General features: G+C 38.5%; 1 long non-coding RNA gene across 2 annotated transcripts in view; it reads left to right on the top strand.

The window, feature by feature from the left end:
- The window catches only part of LOC123802699 (uncharacterized), an 89,904-nt gene that overhangs the window by 7,695 nt on the left and 60,458 nt on the right, over positions 1–21,751 (top strand). The window contains exons 2-3 of one of the 2 annotated variants that reach the window (XR_006782614.2): positions 121–202; positions 17,891–21,029. This is a non-coding gene — a long non-coding RNA (uncharacterized LOC123802699). Of the gene's footprint in view, positions 1–120; positions 203–17,890; positions 21,030–21,751 lie in introns of those variants that run through there. The other variant, XR_006782615.2, reaches the window with a different exon arrangement.

The following is a 21,751-nucleotide window of genomic DNA, read 5'->3' as shown; positions in this document are numbered from 1 at the left end:
TATGATTCTCAGTTATGTGATGGATGGTTAAGGAACGGGCAAAGTTTTCCTTTAAGAGAAGTTTAGTCTTCTAGTGTAGTTTCTTAAATACTAAATTGAACTTCATATTGACTTATTTAGATATTCCTAGAACCCTCTCCACTGAAGCGGATTCTTTCATGATCGTCACTTTTCAGTCTCCATCCCCAACATTAAGAAATGGGTAAGTCAAAGCCCAAGGCATTGTTTTCTAGGCCATTCATTTCTTTGCATTTTTTGAATTTTTTGCATCCTGCTGCATACCACAAGTATGCTGAGAGATATCAGTGTGAAGAAATACATGTCATTCAGGTCTCTGCTGATGAGTCTATAGAAGTTTGCAGAAAAAGCTGTAGCAGCAAAAGACCTTCAGTTATTAAGGATTATCACTGAGTGGCAATGAGTGAAACTGGACCTTCTAGAGCTGAAGACTTGTGACTTTGGGGACCTGAAAGACTAGCTAAGTTCTTAGTCTAGACAATACAGTGCTGTCAAGTATTTGTGAGAACCTGGGATAAATATTGAGTTATTTACTGACTTACTCTTCCCCACTGAGAAGCCCCTTTGAGAATTCAGAAGGATTTTTAGCTCATCTACTGGCTCACCAAGCTACAGTTAACACCTTTACTGAGCTTCCATAGGACAGGCTGAGTTCTCACTATCTGTCTGGGCAATGATCCATAGATTATGGCCTCCTTCGTGCAGATGACAACTTAAAACTATCTTAGCTCTAGAGTTTTATATATACTTACAGCAGTGAGTCAAAAAGGTGCCTGCAGAGTAAATAGGACTTAAACAACATACACTTCAATTCACCACCAGATGATTCAGTGTACAGACTCCAAGTTTATTTTACATAAGCCTTTTAAAGGCCTTGGTGGACGATCTCGTGCATGCACTGAGTGTGGGCTTAGGTTCTTTCTCTCTGTTAAATGAATAATAAAAGAAAACTCTTCATTAATAATTATTGCAGTACTTTATCATCTTTCAGAAGAGCTAAGAACAGACTGTAAAATTAGTGACTAAAAATAATGTTTTGAGAGAAGGTGAAATTTAAACCTATGCAACCAAGCAAGACTGAATAAATCCAGTATCATGTCTACTGGTTGATTATTTAGAGATAGGAGTTATCCACTGGTGAAGAAAGTGCGTTCACGTTGTAATGGTGGAATAGCAAACCTATATTATTATTACTTTTTAAAGATTTTATTTATTTATTTATTTGAAAGAGAGAAAGAGTGAGAGAGTGAGGGAGGGGGAGGAGAGGAAGAGGGAAAGAATCCCAAGCAGACTCCACACGTTAAGTGTGAAGCTGGACTTGGGGCTTGATCCCATGACCCTGAGATTACAACCTGAGCCAAAACCAAGAGTTGGATGCTGAACTGATTGAGCCACCCATGCGTCCCAATGTACCTATATTATTTATGAACAAAATATCATCCCTCAACCTTCTATTTTCTAAACCCCTCAGGGAGAATTCCTCCTTGGTAGCCTATTCATACATTGTAGATCTTTCATGGCACCTCTTAACCTTCTTGTACTTCTTTTTACCATTTTATTTTTTTCTCTCTAGCTAAAAGTACTCAAGTGCAGGGACCACTTTGCAAGTGTAGACATGTTCTTGATATTTTTAACCACAGTTCCTGGTAGATAATAAATGCTTACTAAATGAATAATGAAAGAATGCATGGATCATTCTTCTTTTCTTTTCTCTTTTCTTTTCTTTTTAAAGATTTTATTTATTTGAGAGAGAGAGAGAGACAGCCAGTGAGAGAGGGAACACAAGCAGGGGGAGTGGGAGAGAAAGAAGCAGGCTCCCAGCAGAAGAGCCTGACGTGGGGCTCGATCCCAGAACCCCGGGATCATGCCCTGAGCCGAAGGCAGATGCTTAACGACTGAGCCACCCAGGCGCCCCAAGGATCATTCTTCTTTTAAATTACACTATGGTTCTCTGTACCTCCTTAGCCCTGACACCTAACCAGCAAGCCTATGAGAGGCAGTCTGAACTGATGGGAAATTTGTACCAGGCCTAGAAGTTGTAAAAGACATATGAGAATGTGCCCATGTGTGATGGTGGAGAGAGCTCTGAAAAGCAGAGTGATTTCTGTCCTGGAGGCAAGACTATCCGGCTCATGTGGCAGGGGGAGGCAGAGTTTCAGGAGAGCACACAGCACAGGGCCTGCTTTGATGCCTTTGCTCCCTGTGAACCACATCCTCCCCCTTGGGGTGAGTTGCTCTCTGAAGTGCCTGGCTTGTGCTTTAAGATCTGAAAGGAGGCACTCATTTTTAACTTCTGCTCCTCAAACACTGGGCGGGAGGGGGAATGGGGGAGCCCAATTAGAGCCCCTATCAAACATTTCTTTGTCAGATGATAGAAACATCTGATTTAATGAAAGGGATTAGGAAGGATTCATTTCCACACTTACATTTCAAATTTACTACATTCTGTGGGGCAGAGCGCCAACACATTCATTTACAGAGAGATAAATATTTCACAGGTGTGTATAAAAGGCATCTTGTAAAGAATGTTTTTTATAAACAAGATCAATCTAGATTGGGCTCTGCTTCTCTCCCGATTCTTTAAGAATCAGTATCAGTTCTTTCAAAAAAGTTTTTATATACACATATATTATGTATATGTGTGTGTGTGCATAATCTACTCATAAAGTAGCCAAATTAACTGTAGAAAACTTTAATCTGTGAATCTAATCAAGTATATTGTCTACATGCCAATTGGGGACCCATTTCAAAAGGCAGGATAGAAGAATGTCAACAAAATTGTGATAATTTATATAGCTCGCTTTCCCCCTAATTTGGCTGCAGAAAGAGATTTTTTTTCAAGCATTTCCTTTTGATTTTTAGTTGTATACGTTTTCCCTCAACATAATTTCTGGTAACAACATAAAATGCAATATTATTTATTTATTGACAATTTTTAAAGTAATTTCTATTTTAATTTTCCTCAGATTATTTTAAATTTATTTTAAATCATTCTTTTCTTTCTGTAATTGTGTAGCGGAAAATTTTATTTTCAAGGGAATTGTGGTAAACACTGCTGTTCCCTACTCCCACTCCTTCCATGTCCACACAGAAGCATGGTTTTATTGAAAGAGCAAAAGTTTACTCTATCCACTAAAGGAAGGTTAATACTGGTTAATTTAAGACATCTATTCATCTTTCTCATAATAGAAAAGGAGATGGACATGTGATGTGATTCTAGCCAAAGGAAGGCCTGCCATGAGGCCCCTGGGAAAATTGTTATTACCGTGAATAAGAGGCACCAGGAAAAGATATGGGTTTTTGTAGTCCTTTTTGAGTGAGGATGCAATATTTGGGGCTGGTGTAGCCAATTTACATCTAGGTGGAAGAGATAAGCCTGAGGACAGAGCTGAGGAATTAGAAAGAAAAGATGGACAGATCCTGGGTCAATGATAAAATCTTTGTGAGTCACTGTATTATCTTAATTTGTTTAAGCCACTTTCAGTAGCATCCTCGGTTACTTTTGTGGAAAGCATGCTAACAGATCCATCACCATCTTGGGAGGCTCATGGCTTCTGTTGAGAGTGAGGCCAAGTCAGGAGCAGAAGCTGCTATTTAATTCAGTATCTTGTATTGAATGTGCAGACTCAGCCAAGTAAGAGGAAGGCCATGTTAGGCTGAGGCTGAAACTTTACCATTCCAAATATCTATATTTCTGAAAATATTTCAGTGTTTAAAATTACATAGTCATAAGGTTAAGCTGTTATGGCCTTGCCTTTAGAACATCATTTTCATTTTGAAAACTTCCTTTCTCTGTCTCTCTTTTTCTCCCCGGTAGATTATTGTAAGTGAATCTGAAAAGTTTTAATCAATTATCATATTGAGACCACAAAATCATCATGATGTGATGGCTGACAAATTGATTAGCAAGATATAGGTTTTGGGGGGACTTCACACAATCCTGAACATTTTGTCAGGCCCTGCTTATACAGAAAATGCAATTGATAGTCACATATCAATGATCTGCTGAGAATATTGTCATGAGAATCAACAAAAGGACTATTACGTAGAACATCTGGGGAAAAAAATCCTCAGAATATCAAAAAATTTTAAAAATACTATAAACTAGTTTTTCAATTTCTTTTTAAAAAGAGTTATTTATTTTTATTTGAGAGAGAGATAGTGAGGGAGAGGCAGAGGGAGAGGTAGAGGAAAAGAATCTCAAGCAGACTCCCTGCTGAGTGTGGAGCCTGACATGGGGCTCAATCTCACGACCCTGAGATCATGACCTGAGCCGAAAACAAGAGTCGGACGCTTAACTGACTGAACCACCCAGGTGCCCCTCAACTTCTTTGTTAATGCTTAATTTCTCTCTTCAACACCATTATAAGTAATTCTAGCCCAGGAATTCTCCTACTGAGTATCTGGTGACTATGGCTTAAATTAATAAAAATAGAAAAATTAACTTCATATGTTTGATTTTCAAACCATGCTTCATTGAAATCTGCTAGCATTTTCTAGCGTTTTTCGTAGTGACTCTTTATGAAGAGTATATTAAACAGAACTCCAAATCAAATCTGCTAGCATTTTCTAGTGTTTTTCATAGTGAATCTTTACGAAGAGTATATTAAATAGAACTACAAATTGAAGTAGCCTAAAAAGGAGTTTAATTGTGTTGTCTCTACTCAGGTTGATTTTACTATGGGGCAGGCCATGGCCGCCAACAGGTCTGGGTTCACATCCTTAGACATTGGTAAGCCACAAATCTTACAGTGACTAAAACATTCCAGAGCAGAAGGTAGTGTGCCCTGCTGTCATCCCTGGGTGAATAGCAGCTTTACCAGCTGCATGTGGAGTGGGAGGAGGAGTAATGCCCCACAGTGTGGATCCCTTACCAGAAAAGGATGGCAGAGAGTGAATAAGACAACACATGTCCTCTACACGGGGGATATTTACGGCAGTATGCAGAGTTTCCCAAACTAATTTGCCTGGAAACTCTTTCCACTCAGAACATCTGTTACCATTTCTGGGAAGTAAATTTTTGATTTAACACTTTGAAAAATTATTCTTTAGAGCATGCAAAACATTTCAATACAGATGAACTCCCTGAACCTTCATAGCAATCCTACTGGATTTGTCAGCCAGGTATAGCTAATTTGCCTTGGGAAACCCAGATTCAGAGAGATTTAGAGACTTGTGAAAAGTCACATAGATTACCAGGATAAAAATTCAATCCCAGTTACTTGTCAAATGTTGTGAGATGGCCTCTGGACTGCAGGGCAGCCAGTTTTGTAAGTTTTTTCTAATTTTTTTTCTCTGCACTATCAATGCCACATGATGGCTTGGTTACAATGGCATTTTATAGTCCATTAGCACAATTATACAATGCTGGCTCTGGTATCAGACCACTTAAGTGAGAATCCTGGCTATTACTTTTGCCGGAGTTGTGTCCTTGGGCAAGTAATTTTTACCTCAGAAAACTGTGTCAATGAAAAGGCTGGCCCTATACAGTTGTTTTTGTGATTAGTAAAGATAATGAATGTAATTGCTTAATGACTAGGACATCCTAATTACTCAATAGGTCTTATTTATGCTTTTAGGGACAGTTATCACAACTGAGTCATTGTATAGTACAAGATTCCAGAAAGTTTCATATTAACTGTTTATTTCTCTCTTAATAACATGTATTGAAATACAAAGTCTTATCTGCAAATGCATTCCCCCTCATCCCCTGATCTGTATTTTCTAATATATTTTGAGCCAAAAAAAAGGCGGGAGAGACACACACACAAATGGAAATCAATTAACCCTAACTTGAAACAGATGTCACTAAAATGTGCTGTATGTACTGTTACCCACGAACAGTTAACACATCAATTATGGAGAGGGAGAAGCATCCAAAGCCAGATGTTTTGCATGTCTTTGGAATTTATACACTTTCTTAACTATGGCCAGTTGAGTTATTGTATGTTGATAACTGAAATAGCTTCTCCTTAATTGTACACCATTGTAAATTCAAAGACAGCTCCTGGCCTTTTAATAGTCACAGAGGTGCTTCTGCTCTATGTGAAGCAAATGCCAAGGTCAGGTACAGAACATATAGATGATATTTTTCTAAACTATTCCATCAGAGAAGGGATTCAAACATATTTCCTTTTGCCAGTCTTACTTTTTACCTTGGTACAGATGACAAATCTCAAAGGAGCTCACAATCATTCCACACAGAGACTTGTTCCAAGTCAGAAAGAAGCAGATACAGTCTATTATGATTTAGAGTCTGTTGCTGAAAATAGGATATTGTGGCTTAAAGAAATATTTAGACATTACTTAAGCTAACTATTATGGGATTGAAATGAAGGTCCAAATGTTATGACTGGAACTGCTCTCATGTTTTCAAAGCTTTTTAACCAAGCTGGTAGCTCGTAGAACAAACTTCACTCTGGAGTAGATAAAATGGGTACGGGTGTGCGCGCGCACACACACACACACACACGCAAAATCAGGCCCAAATAATAACATTAATTTATATGAGTACAATTTCTTAATCTTCTCTCAAAATCTAATTGGTACTGCTTAGTGCGTTAAATATGGATAATTCATATCTAAATATTAAAGAAATCTGATTGCCTCTGAGAATTTGAATCATGAATCTGCAGGTCAGATTGCCTTGAATGTACACTACGATCATACACTGCTTCAAATTCTGACTTACTTCATTACTGTACTATTGTTGTAGAAAATTTCCCTAGAGGAATTCTATTCTTAAATAGGATCACTCTTGAGTTTGGACCTATTCAAAGAACTCCAAAGCTTCCAATCTCTAAGAAACAAGGAAGTTTGGCAGTGGCTGGAGACAGCATGTGTCTCTGAGGAATGGAGAGAGCAGTGGCAGGGTGGAGAGTGTGGGGTGGTTTGGGACCATAGCTTGAAGTTGCCTGCTTTATGTATAAAATTACTTTGAAGTCCTGCTTTAGCATAAATTCATAAGAATTTAATAGCGATTTTTAGTCAAGTCTTTTTAAGTGTTTTATTTTTGGGGGAAAATGTTAGTGGGAGATTTCTCACACTTGTTGTCCCACTCCCACATATGTAAAAACTCATGTCATATCCCAATTGAGAAGCATTGAAAAAAGTGGGAAAAATATTTACTTGATGGAAAATTTTTTATGAATCTGAAGTAAAGTCATATGCAGGATTCAACTCTTATGCAATTTTCCTCCAAGTTCTTAGGTAGTAAGCAGAGGACCATGTCGCCACACTGCTCTAATAACCAAAATCTTCAGGGAGCGCTCTTGGCTAGGTCTCAGAGACAAAGTGGGGCCATTGTTATCTCTCCTACAAGATAATGCCTTCAGGCCCTTTTAAGGACTTGGGGACCAAAATACATTGAGTCCTTAATTGGAGGAATAAAGATAATATAGGTAAACTTATATGAGTACCTTTCTTTTCTTTCTCTAACCCGGAGTTCGGGTTGTTCCATATGTGTCCATTCAGGCTTATGCAGTCCATCTCTTAGGAGATATAAATAGGGCAAGGGGTGAGGAGGCCGTAAGGACAAAAAACCCAAGAAAGCCTTGGCCTAGTGGGCCTCAGGCTAAATATTTAAATATAGCTGTGAAAATTTCTTCATTGCTTGGGCTCAGTTCATCAGTATAGCTAATGAGGATTTGGAGGCAGATTTGGTTATTCTTAAATACTAGTCCAAAGTAGTTTTATTGTAGAATATGTCCTGTTTTATTTCTTTTTCCAGGATGGTGAAATGGAGGAGCAAGTGATTGGATGGGATTTTGAATCCAATATATGACAGAGAAATCCTAATATAATGGGAGTCAAAACCTAATTCCTACTATAACTCAGAAGAGCAAAGATAACCTCCACCCACCAAGGATTGGGAAAAGAGATTACTAAATACCCAATCCAATTTAAAATTTAACCCAATTAGATATATATAATTCCTTTAGGTAATTAACATTCAGTTTCTCTGGAAAAAGGAATAGCTCCGTTTGAGTCACCCCTTTTCCTTTGCTTTTCTTCTTAAGTGACAACCAAGTGTCTGGGGTGAAGGGTGAGACAGGAAGGCATTGCTATCCTTGGGGACAGCTTGCACTGCCCCCATGCCCCCACCCTCAATCTCTGGGCGATGTCCTCTTTCTACCTGTTGTTGCTTATCCACTTAGCATCCGTACCAATTTGAGGTTGGGGTGAGGTGGTGCACACCCTAGTCTTCCTGACAGTTTAGTAAGAGTCTAGTGGACGGAATAAAGAAATGGATGAGTCAGACCCACCCAGTCTCTGATAGTGCCACAGACACCTCTAATGTCATGCTGTGGTGCTTAGTTAGACTCCAAATGGTGATCTATTCTGTAGTTCTTTCTATAAAGTCACCTGTTCTGCAAAAGCCATCCCGTTTGCCAAACTCCGCATCAGATTCTCAACCATGTCAATGTCCTTTTTATGTCATATAGAAATCAGAGGTGATGAGGAAAGCTACATCTCAGGACCTCACTCTGCATGCCAAGATTCCAGTAGCTATGGATGATCAAGGCTCAGGGCTTAGAAACATGTCTGATAGTCTTGCTTTCAAGCCAATCCCTATCTCTTTTCTCTCCTCTTCTGTTATCTTTCGCCTGTCCCTCTTCCTGCCATTTCCTGGGAACTTTCCCCTCTAAATGCACCCTCTCTTATAATTCTGACCTCCTTTCAAGCCTTAGTAATACAGGGGCATATTCTCTACAATGGGTGAAAACTGATCCTCCAGATGAAGCTGATTCTCCAAGCTTGGTTATTGAAATGCAAAAGGATGAGGAAAACAGATGAAAAAAGTTTAGGAGGTCATTTTTCAAGACAATATCCTGGCTTGCAAGGCACTTTTCTACTGCATTATCCTATTTGCATATCAGAAGCAGAATATCTCCTTCCTTTTTTCATTCTCACTGTAATAAATGGTTTCCTTTTGTAATAAATTCTAATCTTCCTTCAGCAGATGGATACTTTAGGTCTATTAGTGCCAAGCTTATGAGTTCACGTATTTAGAAAGGCAAAAGTGGAAAATACATTAATGTTTCCAAGAGGTCAGATGCTATATCCAGACCTCTCTCTCTCAGCTTTGACCCAGAGAGAAGCAGTATGTTTGATAAATGATGGTAATATCAAGGTATTACCCTACTTCCCTTCTTGGTACCTAAGGAGGAGATTGCTGTGTGGGATATCTCATACTACCATTGGGCAGCCTGGTTCATTTAAGAAGGCAGAGGGTCATGGTCAGACACAGAGAATTTCTAGGGTGACTCCAGAGCCTCTTTCATTTCCTGTGTAGTGTGGACATTGAGTTGAGAGCAGAGACATTGGTGGGTTGCCAATTAGGAGGCTATATTTGGAATAGGAAGATGGTGCATTTGAGGAGCTAAGAGGCAACCGAATCAAGAAGGTAGAGATATACAATGCTTCACTGTAGCCAAAAAAATTGCTATGAGTTCAATAGCTACAAGCTTTGGCCTTGAGAGCCAGCAAGATATCTAGATGACAGGATGTCAGGAACTGGGCATGGGAGACCTATGGATCTCGGCAAAGACCCACAATGAAGTTAGGGGATTGCACTCCCCTGACAGAGACACCAATTCACCCAAGCCACATATTTTTTCCACCAGATTGCATATCACCTTAGAGATAGAAGCAGAGGGAGAAATCAACTGTAGAAGAAACTGAGCATTTTTTTTTTCCCAAGAGAAGATTGAGCATTAACAAAAGTGATTGTTTAGCAAACAGCCACATTAGACAAAGGTTTAAGAGAGATTGGTCATTTACTGTTATGTCATACTCTGCTTATCAGAGGAACTTCAAACCCAGAAAGGGCCCTACTTTTTACTTCTTTCATGAGCCATCTTTTGACCTTGAAAATTGAAGACTTACATTAAAGATGGTAGACCAAAAAATATAGGAGCCTGGGCTCCTGATGACTGCATGGAACCATCATACCCGTCCTAGAGGGTCTGCTTCTGGACTTCTTTTAGTGAAAGAATAAAACCTCCACATTTAAGTCACTAGAGTCATTTCCTTGTTCCTGGCAGCGAAACAATTCCTAACTGAAACAATTAACTTGTTTTTTCTCATTGAATTTCTTCTGGTAAGAATTTATATCTGCCCCCCCCCACACATGTTATATACTCAGGGCAAAGGTTATTACTTTTTCTGAGATAAAAAAGAACATATTTGAAAATTTTGAAACATTACCTGAGCAGCCAATGTGTAAGACTGAGAGTCAAAATTAATTGTCTTTATTCGTTTGCTTGTTTTGAAAATTTTTATGTCTAAAGGGCATAGAGATAGGTGTATGTGTGCACACAGATATGTGCTTCTGTTTTCTTGGTTCAATGAAATGGAAAAAAATAACAACAACTGGGGGAGATTATGGCAATATTATGAGTTCACAGATAAAATCACTGCATGTACTTATAAAAAATGTTTAGGCAGTGGTATTCTCATCAAGGGAAAAAGAAAGTTACTCTATGACTCTGAAACCTGATCATATTAGAATATGAGATAATGTTTGGAGAGGGTGGGTACCCAAATCCTAGCACATAAACTGTCTCTGTAGATAGACTCTATTCATGTCCACCCTCTAAGTACTGAGGACAAGGCCCCAGGACAGGGCCTTATCCTGTGAAGCTCCAGGGGGCACCCTTCACAAAGCAGGGAATGGAATAAGAGAGCTACAGCAGTCAGGAAGCTATTTTGAGACTCCACTGAAAACCTCTATACCCGGAGCTCAATTTCTTTCTTTTAGCAGAATATATGAAAGTTTTCCTATCCCAAATATCTATTCCATATTATTTAAAAAGTTTTACTTGCCCCATTATCTCTATTTCTTTTAAACAGTACAATCCATAATCACACAAACTTCTCTTTTAAAATGCAAATGTTCCTGGGGACAGCTAAAGTGGCTATATTCTTGGGGAACATAAATCTTCTTTGAGGAAATAGAAAATAGATGGTAAAATGGGAGGCATGTTGGCAAGTGGAAAGGTAATTTTAAGAATATAAGACCTGGAAGGGTGGGCAGTTCACTTAAGAACCATTAAAGTCCTCCTTAGGAGAGGTATTTGGGGCAACTTCTAACCTTTGTGCTAAAGAAGTCTGTTTCTTTGTTTTTTACCTTGGATCTTACCTAGGGTAAGATATATGCAAAATATAGTTGCATGTGGCAGGCCCAGTTTATACCAGTTGTTTTGTAGTAATTATTTTACTTTCTTTTTTCTTCATTTTTATGGAGAAATTTTATTTTCAAAATTGTCCAGAATGATGATAAATCTTATGGAAATTCCATTCTTGTCCCATTTTTCCTCCTTTAGATAAGAGGAGAAAAGCCTCTAATATTCAGAGATACATGGTAATTCTGTGATTTCTTTCTCTAGGAGAGCTACCTGTTTCATTCTTCTTTCCTGGTGTCTCTGCCAAGTTAGCAAGGTTGTGGGAGAGAGGACAAGGTGTTGTCTTAGGACACTGTCCTCCCATGTATTGAGTGGTTAAGAGCCTCAGAACTGAAAAAGAATACAACTAAGGAAGTCCTCTCTCGCTTTCAACCTGTCCCAGCAAGATGGTACAGGGGGCGATGTGAGGGCGATCTGGCTGCGACATCTGTCACCCCATTGATCGCCAGGGTTGATTCGGCTTATCTGGCTGGCTAGACGGGTGTTCTCTTTCTCCCTCACCGCTCCATATGCGTCCCTCCCGAAGCTGCGCACTCGGTTGAAGAGGACGACCTTCCCTGATAGAGGAGGACCGTTCTTTGGTCAAGGGTATACGAGTAGCTGCGCTCCCCTGCTAGAACCTCCAAACAAGCTCTCAAGATGGTACGCGGGAAGAGATACTTGAGGTGGTTTCAAAAGCCCAGGAACAGTGAGGTCTGTCCATGTACGGTCATAGTATGAATAATCACCACTGCACATATAAGTATGTTGGAGGGCATAATAGTTAATGAAAAGTGTCTTAAACTGGGTTTCCCCAACAGCAGACCCTGAGTACAAGTCGTTTATTTGGGAGATGATCTCAAGAAGTGAATAAAGAAGTGGAAAATGGTGAATCAGGATAGGGAAGGAAGCCAATACATGTTTATTATTGAGCAGGCTACCTTTGTGGATATAGTAGCTCAATCTTGCTAGGGATCTCTGGTAGGCTGTGTGTCATCTCAAATAAGGTATGAGGGAACTAGGGTATTTATTTACCAACTTCTGACAGTCCTTAATTGAGAGCTGCTCCCAGGGGGCATAAAGTGCCCAGATAGTCTGGCCTACCAGCACATGAGCAGAATAGTCTTTAACAGCCCGAAGTCCTCAAAGAATCTCAGGTGATTAAATATGTAAGCCAATGGTTCTGCACAAATGTTACTACCAAATGTAGATAGGGCATTGACAGTGTCTGGGGCATAGTCACAGGGAAATCAACTACATATGAAATATGACTTCAGAAGTATCAGGAAAATCAATCAATACTGAATGATAGCTCCTGTGAAAACTTTTTATCTTTCCTTAATGTTGAAAACAATACTCAATTATGATCTTTTAGTTGCAAACTGATTGATAAATTAATACATAAATGAATTTACTAGTTCAATATAATAGAAAATTTCAAGTCTTTAGTTTCAGACATGACTGGATCCAGGCTTTCTAGTTATGCCATCATGATTTATTCTCCCTTTTTGGACTATTTTCCTATGTTTTGGCTTAATACTTAGGTAGGTTATCTTCATTAGTGGCAAAATGGACTACCAATTAGATTCAACCTGATTAGCAAGCCCAGAATAAATAAATCACATATTTTCTGAAAGCTCCAGAATACATCTAAGGAGGCATTCGCTATACTAAACCACATCACTTGTACATCTCTTTACCAGTTATTATGTATGGGCAGAGAAATGAGATTTGATGATTGGCTGGACTGAATTCATATAACCATCCCTAGAACTATGGGAACAGGTTACACCTTGCTTTCATCACATAGCAGGAGGTATGGATGGAGTAGCTCCTTAAAAGAAAATCAGGTTGTTATTAGAAGAAGGGAAAATGGGTTGCAGACAGATTATACACACTACTACTACTACTACTACTACTACTACTACTACTACTACTACACACACCACAGATATCCATATCCATTGCCATTTTACCCTTTATCTTTGATCTCTGAAAAAATGCAAGTTTCTCTGGAGATTTATTAACTTAATTTGTTTCCAGCTAGGTGACAGTTTTCTTTCTGGCTTTGCAACTAGCTATTTTTGTGATACTGCACAATTCACTAAATAGAATGTTAAAGTGGGATATTTCCTCTCTTGGCAATTTTCAGTTGAGACCTTCAAGCTGAAAGTACCAGGTACCAAGTACCCCTATGGTCTAATTAGAGGTTCTAGGCCATCTGAATAGGAGTTACAAATAAGGGGATTCCAACATCGGTTCTTTGATCTTTAGCCCAGGAAACCATGTGGACTCTGTTCGAGTTTATTAATGAGAATTTCTTTAGAGGCATTAGGGTCCTGGTTATTCTCCTCCTCCTCGTGGGGGAGAACAAGTGGTACTCTCCACTTCCACACAAATGGGTGAGGCAGGCCCCCATGAGGTCATTGCAGATCCTAGCATGTGCTCCTTGGTTGGGTTTCCCCACTTATGCTTGGAAAGGACTGGAACTGCCTCAGCTGAAGGGTGAGGAGACAGACTGAGAGGGAAAGAGGCATCCTAGGTTGTTCCAGTGTGCTGTAGTGATTAAGCACGTGGGCTCTGAAGCACTCCTGCTGTAGTTCAAATCTCAGCTCCACCAGGTATTAACTGAGTGTTTGTGGTTGTGCAACTAATTTTTCCGTGGCTTTGTGGAAGTAATTCAAAGGAGTATTGTGAGAATGAGATGAATTGAAATACATTAAGTGCTTGGAAGAGGATTTGGCACATAGTAAGAGTTAGCTTTGATTATTACTTCTGACTCACAGGCTGAGGTACATATTTCTGAGGCCCCAAAGAAGGAAATGGGATTTGAGTTATCTGGAAGGGGAGCCCAAATAAGGTCACTAGAGGTGACACAACAGGGAGAGTCTTTGTGGGACATTTGGAAGCAGGGACAGAGGGAGATGTCATACACAGTCAACTGGAGGAGACATCATACAGTATGGAGTCTTTAGCAGGATCTCTGATAATAGCAGATATCTTGAAAGAACCCCAAAGATACCCCGAAGTCAGTAACTTTTACAGATCTGCCCATAAGCATGGACAGCTAAGAGAACTACACGGTACCACTTCTTTTTTTTCCCATCCTTCCTCCACACCACAGACAAGAGCAACAGCTTTGTGAGTGGAGGAGGAATGTAAAAACCAGGAAGAATAATAGAGTAAAGCCAAACAAAGCTGATCCCTTCCAAAACCTCTAGCTCCCGAAGTAGATAAGAGAGTGAACCTTTGATATTGCTATGGACTGAATTGTGTTCCCCTGCCCCCCAAATTCATATGTTGAAGTATTACCCCCCTCCCCCAAGATGACTGTAGTTGAAGAGAGGCCTTTTAGGAGGTACTTAAGACTAAATAAGGTCATAAGTTTGGGGCCCTAATCTGACAGGACTGATGATTTTATAAGAAGAGGAAGAGAGAAAAGGTATCTCTCTCCATGCCATAGCAAGACACTTCAAGAAGGCGGCCATCTGCAAACCAAGATGAGAGCCCTAAGCAGAAACAAAACGGACCAGCACCCTGATCTTAGACTTTCTAGCTTCTGGAACTGTAAGAAAACAATTTCTGTTGCTTAAGCCACCCAATCCATCTTGTAGTCCAACTTGACTAATACAGATTTTAAGCTTCACAATGCCTGAAAACTTAGACACTTCATTACACTATTCATTAATATCTAATAACGACCAGAAAAGCAATACCTTCAGCCTAAGATTTCATCCCAGAACAGGGAAGAATATTTGCTATAATAGACTTCAAAGGGCAGCAATGAGAAGGAATGGACACAATTTCCATGAATCTAGCTTTTTAATAATTCGGTTGCATACTTAACTTCTTTGGACTATGTTTCATTTCTTTGGAATTGTAAAGGAGTTGGATTAGATGGGATTCAAGTCCCGAATGAACTCAGCTACATTACATTCAATGATTCATTTCCATTTATGTGAAAGAGCTTCAGATAGTTTCCTGAAAGCAGTTTCTAAAAAGTAAATAAGTTCAGAAACTTCAGAAGGAAAATGGAGAGAAAAGGAGTACCTTTTAGAGAACTAGAAGTCTTAAGGTTTCCAACCACAAACCACACTTCTCTGAGGCCCGACACTGTCGCTGGTATAGCCATTTCATTTAAAAGGACCTTACTAGAATGAATGTCGTTTAGTGACATTCCAATGATGCCTGACTAACAAGGAGCCACTTAGTGTTCTCAAAAAATTTTCTTGAGAGCCTAAAACTAATTTTAGTGAATGTAAATTAAATTACAATGAATGCATGTGCACACACACACACACACACAATGATCACAATGAATCTAGAACTCCAGAACATCTGGTTAATAAACAAAACTCCTGATTTCAAGTAAAATACAGCTAACTATCCAAGTTTTAAAAAGTTGCCGTGGCATGTGCAAGGTGTGCAGAGCATTCCATATTCACTCTCAGGCAACTCATCCTAGTAGCATTTCTTTAAAGGTAATTATTCCTTTCCCCCCACCACATATGTCCCTATGCTTGGGGAAATTGCAATTCCAATTTTAAAGGTCTGCCATGCACTGATGGCAGTTTTAAAGACATTCCCTTCCAATGTTTCAAAGTCTTAGGTTTCTGAGGAGGAGAAACCAATGAAAATGTACACTGTAAATTCCCAGTTAAAAAGCGCCTGCCTGCATGAGGGCATTTTCACATTTAAATGTTGCCAACGATACGTAATTTGCAGCCTGCATGTATAGAAATTTTTCCTTGTAGGCCTGCCCAAACCAAGAGCCAGGATTATTCAAAAGTCTTTGTACCTTTTCGTATAAATCTAGTGCTTCTTATACAAACATTTTTCTCACGTTGGAGTGATTCATAAAGCTTCTAATCCCATGGGTGTAATAGGACACCTCTCAATTATGCATCCCAGGGATGAGTAATTTCACAAGCTGAGGGAAAGAGATAAATGCATTAAAATGTTCTTGCAAAACAAATTTCAGGGAGAGAAAAAGATGAAAAAGGAAGTGAATGTAGAAATTGAAGATTTACTTCATTGTGCAGAAAAGAATATTAGATCTGCCTTGGCAGAACTGCTTAATTCATAATTCTGCACAAACAATCCTGGTAACAGCACTGCCAAAAGCCTTCCTAATATGCATGTACCTACCAAAGCTCAGCTTTGTCTCTGGTAACTGCAGAGTATGAGAACTGTATAATAATCACATTTTGTAGTGAGTCATGGGTCAGAGAATCGGTGAGGAATTATCTCATTATATCATTTCATTCAGGATTTGTTCTATTCAGAGGCAGAGTGGTTGGTCACTTCTGGACTTTTTGGCCTTATCAGAAGCTATATATTGAGCCCCTGGTCTGTGGGAAGGCACGTGATAGCTAGATGTAAGCTGGGTTATGACCCTCTTCAGAATCAGGGCTGATAAAAGAAAGGACAAATAACCATACAAAGCAATATCGTTTGTCCTGGGTGAGAAATCTTAAAGATACACAGAGGTAGATACGGTCAGTCTGTTGGAATCATTAAAGAAGGCTTCATAGATGAGTAGAACCTTAAAAGAAAGGTAGTCTTTAGATAAGCAGAGGTGGAGAGAGGGTGTCCTGGAGAGTTACCTCATGTTGGGGAAATGGAACCATATATGTCCAGAGGTTGGAAGATTTAAAACATGCTTGGAGAACATTTATATTATTAGATATAGCAGTATGAAATTGTTTTTGTAGGTAAGAAATGATCAAGTACCCCCAGTTTTGTAAGACATAAACCTGGCCTACTGGAAGACAAATGTGGATATGTGGGTAGGAGCCAGGAATCAGGAATTGGGAATGTCCCAATCTCCTTTAAGCCTCATCAACAACACAGCACCTAATATCTAAAGAATTATGAATTTTAGAATTTTCTACGGAAGGATCCCAGGAAATATTTAGTTTAACTTCCAAACCCTGAATGACCCTTCATTGTCTGCTTTTATCATCCACCGACAATGAATGTACACCTAATTCAGTTAATTCTCTTTTGAGACAATTCTAATGGTTTATTTGTTTCTTTATTCCTGTGTGTGTGTGTGTGTGTGTGTGTGTGTGTGTGTGTGTGTTTATGTTTATTTAATGTTGAACCGAAGATTAGTGCTACAGCCAAGGTTAAAACTTCAGGTCATCCCTTAAAACATTTGAATACACCAGATTAAATACAGATCTTCCTCAATTTATGATGGGGTTATGTCTGATAAACCCGTGTAAATGGAAAATATCCTGTCAAAAATGCACTTAATATACCATATCTATCGATATCTAGCCTCACCAAACTTAAATGAGTTCAGAACACTTACATTAGCCTATAGCCAGAAAAAATCATCTAATACAAAGCCTATTTTATAATTAAGTGTTGAATGTCTTATGTAATTTATTGAATACTGCACTGAAGTGAAAAACAGGATGGTCATATGGGTAGAGAATTGTTGTAAGTTACCACCCTCCTGATGGTGGGGCTGACTGGGACCTGTGGCTCACTGCCCAGTATCATGAGAGAGAATCCTACTGAACATCACTAGCCCAGGAAAAGATCCAAATTCAAAAAATCTAAGCACAGTTTCTACTGAATGTGTATTGCTTTTGCACCATCACACAGTTAAAAAAAATTGTTAAGTCTAACCACCTTAAGTCAGGGACTATCTATGGTCCCTTTCTTACTGCTTTTATTTTTTTACTTAATTTCAGGCTCCTCACCTGGCTGGTCTCCTTTCGACAGGCTCCAATTTGTGAAAGTTTTCTCTGAAAGTTCAACGTTTAACACAACACAGCACACTATCTGGAAATTGTATGCCTATATCCACCCACCTTCTAGACATGTTTTCTGATAAATACATAATAATATAATTAAATTTTCTTGGCGATTGCTATGCAAAGCAGAATCATACTGAATTTACTGTCCGCTAAATCCTAACACATTTCCTACCCAGGCTACCAAGCCGTGAAACTCCTACTTTATAGCTGTACAAATGGGTTTTGTATACCACAGTTAGGACTTTTGATTAAATTCCTGTTGGATGACATCTAGGCATAGTTAGCCCCTTGTTTCAAGCTTTTAAGATCGCTATTTTTTCAGCCAATGTACTATCTACTACTCTCTAATTTTTCATTTACAGGTTTGATCAGCATCTGAAAAAGTCATTACAGTAGTAGTCTTTAGTAAAACTATTTAATTAATAAGATGGGGTTCTAAAGTACACCACCAGATCATTGGCTGGGTTCACATGAACTATTTAGAAAATAATGTTTATGCAATTCACCTAATTTTGCTGTATGTTAGCCAATATTTGTCACACTCAATTATAGGTATAACATGATCTATTTGTCAGATAGCTTGCTGAAATACCTGTGCTTTCAGCATTCTGCATTTTATAAGTTTGCTCTCAAAACTATTATCACAACTTTTGCTTCATGCGTTGTTTCTAAAATGCCTTTGTAAAATAAAAGTGAGGAGGAATATATACCTGTCACACAGTAGGACCCTTTCAAATCAATTACCACCTAAATTATGCCTATGTCCCAACACAAAGGACAGATCAAAACACAGGTCAGCAAACTTTTTATGTAAAAGGCCAGATAGTCAATATTTTAGACTTTGTGGACTACGTGGTCTCTGTCACTCTCTTATCATAGAGCAAAAGCAGCCAAAGACAGGACTAAATACTAAACAAATGGGTGTGGCTGCAATCCAATGAAACTTTACAAAAACAAGCAGGAGTTTATTTGGCCCAAGGCAGGAGTTTGCTGACCCCTGTATTAATATATTAGTACTAACATACTGTCAATGATCATATCTAGAATATCTGAAAGTACAGAGGAGTCTCTAAAAAAAAAAAAGAGAACTACAGATGGGAAAAGTCAGGAAAAGAATTTGAAGATTATAATCTCTCTGTGAAGAGAGTAGATGGCTCCCCACTTCAAGGAGCCACTCTGGACAGCTGAGGGCTTTAAAGAGGAGAGGATGGATGATAACATCCATCTGTAAGAGAGTATGCCTAGCAACAAATGCAAATTTAATCTATTTTGCACTTTTGCTGAGGTTTGGGACAGGTTTCAGTATTGGTATTACCCAACTATCACACTCTATTCTCTAGAGGCATGAGATGAAGCAAAAAAGTACATAACATTCAGCTACCACCAGCTTGGGGGTATTTTTTAACTTGGCTGGTGACAGTTAGAAGTCCTTGACTGTATGTATGTAAAATAGCATTTCAGCTTTTTAACTGTTTTACTTTACTGTTCAGTAAAGCTTGACCTATGAACTCACAAAGTACAATTGTGAATATAAAAATAAACAAATGAAACTTCCTCCTCGGGGAAGAGTTAGCTTGTCACATGAACTGAAACGGGAACTGAAAGATTCTTTTGGGAAGGACATTATTGTTCTCTACATTGTATGGAGTTCGTATGCCATCTTTCTTCAATTATAAAATACCATAGATTGTAAGATGCACAACTGATTTAATAATAGCCATACAGGAAAGAAACCTAAGCAAACTAAACAAAACTCTACCATATTAAATGTTCCCATCAATTGTAGACTACATCCTGGCTTTAGAAATTTAAAAAGTGAAAAAAAAAGAGCATCATAAAATGGAAGAAATGTTTCACATTATCCCCTCCGCTGTCCCCTCCCTGCCCCCAAAGCATACACACACACCTTGGCTTTAGGGAAAGATAAAACAAGCAAGAGCCTATCACTCATTCTTCAGGAATAATGCAGCATAAATGAACTTCACTGCTTTGTCCCAACTTGTCTATGCAAAGATGAGATAAAATCTTATATTTGGATTGTTTTTAAGTGGGTATGAAACTATGAAGGATTTTGTAAAAATAAACTATTATTTTAAAATTGTTTGAGATTTATAGAATTATTTCAAGGATAGTATAAAGGGTTTTAATGTTCCCCACACCCAATTTTTAAATTTGGCTCTTGTTTGTAGTTGTTGTTAAGTTTCAGGAGTTATTTGTACGTTTTAGATATAAGTTCTTTTTTTTTTTTTTTAATAAGTAACCTCTACACCCAACATGGGGCTTGAACTCATGACCCTGAGATCAAGAGTTGCATGCTCCACTGACTGAGCCAGCCAGGCGCCCCTGGATACAAATTCTTTTTCAGAGATGTGTTTTGCAAATATTTTCTCCCAGTTTGTGGTTTGTCTTTTCTTTTCATAACTGTGTCCTAATTTCCTTTTTCTGTTCTAGGATCCCATCCAGGATACCACATTAAATTTAATAGTCATGTCTCCTTAGACAGCTCTTGGTTTTAACAGTTTCTTAGACTTCTCTTGTTTTAGATGACCTTGACAGTTTTGCAGATTATTGGTCAGATATTTTATATAATCTCCCCCAAGTGGAATTTGTAATACATTTAAATTCTTTTGCCACTTTCTGCATTCCATTCTGGGATCCTCCAAACTCCGAAATGATTCCTTAAAAATTGCATGCATTAAGATTTATTCTTTGTGCTATAAAAGTCAGTGGATTTTGGCAAATGCTTAACATCTTGTACTCACCATTATAGTATCATACAAAGTAGCTTTACTGCCCTAAAAATCCCCCTGTGTTTTACCTATCAACCAGCCCTCCTTTGCCACCCACCAAACCCCTGGTAACCACTGGTAACCACTGATCTGTTAACCAGCACTACGGTTTTACCTTTTCCAAACTGTCATACTTGTGGAAGCATACAATAAGTAGCCTTTTCAGACTGGCTTCTTTTATTTTGCAATATGCATTGAAGTTTCCTCCATGTCTTTTCATGACTTGACAGCTCATTTCTTTTCGTTGCTGAATACTATTCCATTTAATTGTATACCAAGTTTGTTTATCCTGTCACCTATTGAAGGAAATTGTGGTTGTGCTCTATTTTTGATGAGCATAAATAAAGGCCTTCTAAACATTTGTATGTATGTTTTTGTATGATCATAAGTTTTCAATTCATTTGGGTAAATACGTAGGAGTGCAATTGCTGGATCTTATGGCAAGCCTATGTTTAGCTTTGCAAAAAACTGCCAAAGTAGTTTCTGAAGTAGCAGTACCATTTTCGATTCTCACCAGCAGTGAATGAGAATTCCTGGTGCTCCACATCCTCACAAACTGTTGTTGGTGTTTTGAATTTTTGCCAGTCTAGTAAGTTTGTAATGATGTCTAATTGTTCTTTTAATTTTTAATTCCTTAATGATAAATAATGCTGAGCATATTTTCATATGCTTATTTCCATCTGTATATCTTCTTTGGTCATATGTGTGTTCAGATTTTTTTGCCTATTTTTAAATTGGGTTATTTGTTTTCTTTTGTTTGAGTTTAAAGTTTTATTTGTGTAGTTTGGATAAGGGTCCTCTATCAGATGTATCTGTTATAAATATTCTCTCCCAGTCTGTGGCTTATCTTTACATTCACTTGACGTTGTCATTCACAGAGCAGAAGGTTTTCATTTTAATGAAGTCCGGCTTGTCAATTATTTCTCTCATGAATAGTACTTTGGTGTATATCTAAAATGTCATTGACATACCCAAGGTCATATGGATTTTCTCTTATGTTATCTTT

Source organism: Ursus americanus, chromosome 20 (assembly GCF_024610735.1).
Source record: "Ursus americanus isolate L20-20 chromosome 20, mUrsAme1.1.p, whole genome shotgun sequence".
NCBI classification, from domain to species: Eukaryota; Metazoa; Chordata; class Mammalia; order Carnivora; family Ursidae; genus Ursus; species Ursus americanus.
This window is presented reverse-complemented; position numbering and strand designations above follow the sequence as displayed.